General features: G+C 38.2%; 1 long non-coding RNA gene across 1 annotated transcript; it reads left to right on the top strand.

Annotated features, from left to right (window-relative positions):
- Positions 1–2151: 2151 nt before the first annotated feature.
- LOC112450108 lies at positions 2152–6369 on the top strand. Its single transcript, XR_003038667.2, has 3 exons — positions 2152–2239; positions 4136–4215; positions 6274–6369. It is a non-coding gene; the product is annotated as an uncharacterized LOC112450108 (long non-coding RNA).
- Positions 6370–6997: the final 628 nt, after the last annotated feature.

Genomic DNA, 6997 nt, shown 5'->3' on the forward strand with positions numbered 1-6997 from the left:
GATATTTTCCCAACTTTAAGCTTCTACTTTTTTAACTATTCAAAGCATTGGTTTTGGTGTACTTCACTCACCCCCTTCCTTATTCACCACTTAGAACAAGTTTGCATCGTGTTTAATGGGGTTAGGTTTTCTATTTCTTGGGTTTCCTCAGGAGCTCGTTCACAGCGCGGCCATCGTGCTGGTGATCAAACCGGAAGTCACATCACCATAATTCTATTACCTAAGTCAAGAGGTAAGGAAGTCCATCTAGCTAAATCCTTTTTTATACATATATTGCTGAGTAGATAGTCTTTTATGAGCACTACCCCTAAATATTTAATAGAGCTGGAATCCCAATTGAATTTATTTGGTTTGGAGGTTGGCCATTGGGTTAAAAGTAAAAACCAGGGCTTGTGTTTTTTCTCTGAGGGTGGAGCCTGATAATTCACCATATGTTTGCAACAGTTCCATCACCCTGGGGCCAGGATTCTGAGTCTCTCAAACCAACCAATACATCATCAGCATGGAGGAATATCTTGTACTCCCCTTATTGTTATACCCTGTAAGTCGGGATCCATCTTATAGCTTGAGCAAGTGGCTCTATAAACAAATTAAATAGCCCTGGGCTGACTGGACAACCCTGGTGACATCCCCGTCATAGATTTATGGTCTCAAAAAGGCTCCTATTGACTTGAATTATTGCAATAAGGCATATGTATAATGTTCTAATACTGTTACTAAAATTATTATGGAAACCAAATTTTCTGTAACTTTATAAAGAAACTCCCAGCCCACAGAATCGAAGGCTTTCTGCACATCCATACCTAAAAAGACAGCTGTTTGATTTTCCTTTTTAGCTAAAACGGTAGCATTTACACTGCTCAAAGAAATAAAGGGAACACATCCTTGATCTGAATGAATGAAATATTCTCATTGAATACTTTGTGCTGTACAAAGTTGAATGTGCTGACAACAAAATCATCAATGGAAATTAAATTTATTAACCAATGAAGGCCTGGATTTGGGGTCACGCACAAAATTAAAGTGAAAAACACTACAGGCTGATCCAACTTTGATGTAATATCCTTAAAACACGTTAAAGTGAAGCTGTGGCCTCCACGTGCCTTTATGACCTCCCTACAATGCCTGGGCAGGCTCCTGGTGAGGTGGCGGATGGTCTCCTGAGGGATCTCCTCCCAGAACTGGACTGAAGCATCCACAAACTCCTGGACAGTCTGTGGTGCAACGTGACGTTGGTGGATGGAGTGAGACATGATGTCCCAGATGTGCTCAATCGGATTCAGGTCTGGGGTAACGAGCGGGCCAGTCCATAGCTTCAATGCCTTCATCTTGCAGGAACTGCTGACACACTCCAGCCACATGAGGTCTAGCATTGTCCTGCATGAGGAGGAACCCAGGGCCAGCCGCACCAGCATATGATCTCACAAGGGATCTGAGGATCTCATCTTAGTACCTAATGGCAGTTATGCTTCTTCTGGCAAGCACCTGGAGGGCTGTGCGCCCCTCCAAAGAAATGCCACCCCACACCATTACAGATCCACTGCCAAACCAGTCATGCTGAAGGATGTTGCAGGCAGTGCTCCTCCTGTTCCTCCTTGCACGAAGGCGGAGGTAGCGGTCCTACTGCTGGGTTGTTGCCCTCCTACAGCCTTCTCCACATCTCCTGGTGTACTGGCCTGTCTCCTGGTAGTGCCTCCAGCCTCTGGACACTACGCTGACAGACACAGCAAATCTTCTTGCCACAGCGTACATTGATGTGCCATCCTGGATGAGCTGCACTACCTGAGCCTCTCGTGTGGGTTGTAGAGTCCGTCTCATGCTACCACGAGTGTGAAAGCACTCAAACATTCAAAAGTGACCAAAACATCAGCCAGAAAGCATAGGTACTGAGAAGTGGCCTGTGGTCCCACCTGCAGAACCACTCCTTTATTGAGTGTGTCTTGCTAATTGTCAATAATTTCCACCTGTTGTCTGTTCCATTTGCACAACAGTATGTGAAAATGATTGCCAATCAGTGTTGCTTCCTAAGTGGACAGTTTGCTTTCACAGAAGTTTGATTTACTTGGAGGTATATTGTGTTGTTTAAGTGTTCCCTTTATTTTTTTGAGCAGTGTATTTTATAATCCTGATTCAAAACACTGATTGGTCTGTAGGATCCACATTGTGCCAAATCCTGCCTGTCCTTGTGGCCTCCCTCCAAGACGGGTGTGAAACACCCTCCCTCAAGATGAAGTTAAAGGTATTAACCATCATTGTTAATTGTTCTTTAAATGTCTTATACCATTCCCTCAGGAAAACATGAGGACCCAGGGATTTACTTAGTTTTAAAGAGGAGATAACTTGATCAGTTTCCCTGGTTGAAATTGGTTTGATCAGTTTCTCATTGTGTAATCTGCCCAGGGAAGGGAGATCTAGCTGTTTCAGGAAGTTATCAACTCCAGAAGTATCAAGTGGTGTAGGCTGGTCATATAAGGATTGATAAAAATTTTCAAATGCTTTTTCTATTTCTTCTAAATCAAATGTAACTTTTTTTGGCAATAGGGTCTTTTATTTTATAAACAGAAGCATCTGACTGTTGTTTGTGCAGCCTCCAAGCCAGGATCTTTCAGGCTTTAGAACATGCCTTGTTACATCTCTGTCTTGTAAAGCTAGACCTTTTCTCCTCCTCCTCACAGTAAATTTAATCAATTTTCTGTTTTATTTTCCTCATTTGTAAAAGTAAGTGTGAGTTCCTTGTTTTACTATGTTGTTGTTCTGAATTCAGAGTGTTTTCTTTTTTTTAACAGGTTTAGGAGGCTTTGAGCTGTTGCCTTTTTGGTAGAAGCTGTTTCAGATATTTTAAAGCCCCTCAGAACCACCTTGGCATCCCACAATATTGGATTCACACTACCATCATTATTGTTTACAAATGTTTTCAGCTCCTCCTTTATCTATTGTGTAAAGACTGGGTTATTTAACATACTTACATAATGGTTCCATAATGTTTTTTATGGTTACTATCCAAATTCAATTTTAAGTGAACAGTGGAATGGTCTGATAAATCTTTATGACCTATTTTGCATTCTTTTAATCTATTCCTTTCTGAGTTGTACGTTAATAGGTAGTCAATCCTGGAGTATACATTATCCCTTTCATTTATAGTGGTCACTGCAGTGAACAGCTATTTAAAAGCCATTTTTTGTATATATATTATATAACTATATATATTATAACTGTGCATAGACCACTAAAGTGGACATTAGTGGATAATGCAATGTACTGGCTGTCTATCCACTGCAAGTGCAACAAAATTTTCTCAAATCCAAGATGGATTTCAGAAAAAAGGTCTCTTTTTCACCCTTTCTTATGCCATAAGAGAAAGAAAAGCACTACAGGAAAAAGTCCTGGCTGAAGTTATCATTATTCATGCATGAAAGGGTCAAGTCTGTAATAGAAAAACGTATACTGTCTTTCATATTTATGAAAATCTCTCCAAATATCCAGTGTACCTAGGTCCTGAATTTTTCTCTTAATCCATTTCTCAGTGCTTGTGAGTTTTATTTTATGATTTGTTGTGTCCAGATTAAGATTCATTATCATATTAAAGTCACCAGCACAAATCATAGTTCCCTCAGATTGGGATATAATCAATTCAAAGGTTTTCTTTAAAGAAAGACTTTTTACTGCGTGGGGGTAGACATTAGTTTGTGTCTGTAGCTCAAAATTGATCAAATTTGGCATCATATTTGCCCCTCCCCTTTTGTGACCAGATTAGATGATGGTTAGTAGGTATGTTTAAAACCTAACTATTTTAACTTTTCCTGTTCTTGGCTACTTAAATGGGTTTCTTGCCAGAATATAATCTGTGCTTTTTCCTTTTATGCCTTTTGACAACATTTCACCTCTCCTAATGGGGCTTGTCAAACCATCGACATTAAGTGTGACAACCTTGTATTGTTTATAAGCCATAGTCAATAAAAGAAGTCAAGTACAGCATCTCAAGTACCCCAAACAAAGAAGAGTAACTAATAAACAACAAACAATATGCAGAACAAAGAGAACATATAAAATTGGCTTCCATCATAAAGATTAGTTGCATTGAAACGTAAATGCATCTGTAAAATCATGTATCTGTGCCTTTTGTGTGCCCACTCAGGCTTACTGAAATCATGGACAGAAGAAGACAAATCATAGAGGAGATTCGACACCTTGAGCAGGACTCTGAGGCAGCTCAAGGTACCATTTTCCTCTTTAAAAAAAATAAATAAATAATTTAAGCATTTAGCTGCATTTTGATCATTTTCCCTTTTTTTTTTAATGATTTTTTTTATGTTAACTTTTATATCACTGCTTTCACATTTATAGTTTTAAAGCCATAGGGAAAAAATGTCCACCCTCCTTCAGTTCTAGGCTTTTGTGTATCAGGACATAAAAATGAGTTTGTAGAACCTCTTTCAGCAGCAATATGTTTCAGTAATCATCTTTCCACGTCATTGTGGAGGAATTTTTGCCCACTCTTTTTTTTTTTCAATTCAAAACTCAATTCACTCTTGCTTCAATTCAAAGTTTGCATGCATTTGTTTCTGCAGAGCTCTCTTAAGTTACCCACTACAGCATTTCAATTGGGTTGAGGTTTAGACTTGATTGGTTTTGACTAGAACATTGCAATACCTTGTTTTTTTCCTTTTTCAGTTAATCTGTTTTAGATTTGCTGCTCTGGGAAAAATTTTCAGTTGCATGACTTGATTTGGTCTAAGCTTCAGCTGTCAGACAGATGGCCTCACATTTGACTCCAGAATCCTTCAGAGTTCATGGTCAACTCAATAACTGTAAGGCAGGGGTGTCAAACTCCAGGCCTCGAGGGCCGCTGTCCTGGGAGTTTTAGGTTTTTCTGCTCCAACACACCTAATGGTTTAATTACTTCCTCACTAAATCATCAAGTTCTCCAGGAGCATTTTAACAAGTCATCCATTTAAACCAGGTGTTTTAAAGCAAGAACACATCTAAGACATGCAGGAGAGCAGCCCCCGAGGAACGGAGTTTGACACCCCTGCTGTAAGGTGTCTGCAAAACAAGCACAAACCAGCAGCTCTCCACAGCTATGCTTTGCCGTAATTTTGAAATGTTGATGCTGGTGTGCTGGTTTTGTTGTTTGCAAAACTTGGTGCTGTGCATTATAGCCTAAAATCCCTACTTTGGTCACATTTGTCCAAAGAACATTGTATTCGGAGTGTTATGGTTTATTCAATTGCAATTTTACAAACCTAAGTCATGCAGCCATGATCCTTTTAGAGAGAAGAGGCTTTCTCCTGGCAACTCTTCAAAAAAGCCTTATTTGTTCAGTCTTTTTTCTAGTTGTCCTCTCATGACCTTTAACCTTTGACCTGCTAGCTGAGGTTTGAAGAATCTGAGATGGAGTTCTTGGGTTTTTTGCAATTTCCCTGAGCATTGCATGGTCTGACCTTGGTGAGGTTGCTTGGATGTCCACTCTACCCCCTGTCCTAAAGGTACACATTGCAAACTATGAAATCAAACATGAAAGAAGATATTCTGAACTCTATCAAATGGTGGATTTTAAAAGACTTTACTTCAGCAGTTTTCCAAATACATTAATATTCAATTCTGAAATGCAGGTATGCATTCAATGTAAACAAAGCATTTTTTCTGTATACTTTACTCAACAAATGTGAGTGTAAATGCACATCAGTACATCAAAATTGTGGGGCTTTTTTATCCCAATTGGCTCTTTTGTAGACGTTGCCATTGTTAACAATTTTCAGTCACTTTGGCTGGTTTCATAGATTAACAAGTGTACATGGTCGTTGGAAGCACATTTTGCTTGCAAATTTCTAAATGAAGGGCACAAAATTGAAAAATATTTTTGTGGACTTTGTTTCTTACTTTGTGAATTTTTTCATGAAGGAGTACCATTAATGTTTTCCATTTGTGAATAATTGTTTTCACTCTAGAAAGATGGTCTTTAAATTATTTGAAAAGGGTCTTATAATCTTTTTCAGATTGATGGGCAGCAAAACTTGAAAGCAACCGGTGGCTATTCCTTCCTAAATTCTATTGAAGCATCAAGGGAATAATTTTAGAACCTGGTAAAATACAGATGTTTTTTTATTGAGTCCTGATATATAAAACACTAGGGTTAAAGGTGGGTGAATTTTCTTTTTCCTATGACAATATATTAAGATAATTCATAAAACAATTTTGTTCCAACTGAAACATCAACTAGCTCTTTTACTTTAATTTATGAAATGGTAACTTCTCTCTGATTCTTTTCACAAGGGGAGTGTCAACAGAAATACAAGGAGTTGAAAAAGAAGGAGGAGGAAATTGATCGTGAGTACAAGTAGAATAAGACAATGATGAAAGTGAAGTGAAGTGAAGTGAGATTTATTTATAAAGCACTTTTCAGCAACAAGGCGATCCAAAGCGCTTTACAACAGAAACAAAAACAGAATCCAATACAGCAGGTACATAATGAAACACAAAAAGAAAAACACATCAATCATGTATAATCTAAATGAAATGTAGGATAATCTAAATAAAATCATGAAACTAAACATATCTAAACATGAGCTAAGACAGTCAAAATAGTAGCTAAAATAATCTAAATGAAATCATGATAAAATTAAAGCTGAACTAAACAACAATTAGGAATCTAACAATATCTAAAGTATAAGCTAAGATAAAATAAACTAAACTAAATGTACAGGAAGGCTAAATAAGCTAAAACAGCAGATCCACAGATGTCCTTAAGCAGAGGGAGCAGAGCATCTTGTTTACATAAAAAATCTGGGGAGAAATTTCAAGATGGCTGACCAAGGTCAGCCTAGGGGAGCCAATATTCACAAACAGTAATTGTTTTGGTTCAAGCAGACATGTTTTTGTCTGCCTTGAAAGTCTTGCTTCTCAATGGGGAATCCAAACAGCCAAATTCCGGGGCCATTCCGCCTGATTCAAGCGAGCAACTTTCTCCAAGATGTAACCCATATTATGAGTTCCAGAA

The sequence above is a fragment of the Kryptolebias marmoratus genome, linkage group LG22 (genome assembly GCF_001649575.2).
Source record: "Kryptolebias marmoratus isolate JLee-2015 linkage group LG22, ASM164957v2, whole genome shotgun sequence".
Classification (NCBI taxonomy): domain Eukaryota; kingdom Metazoa; phylum Chordata; class Actinopteri; order Cyprinodontiformes; family Rivulidae; genus Kryptolebias; species Kryptolebias marmoratus.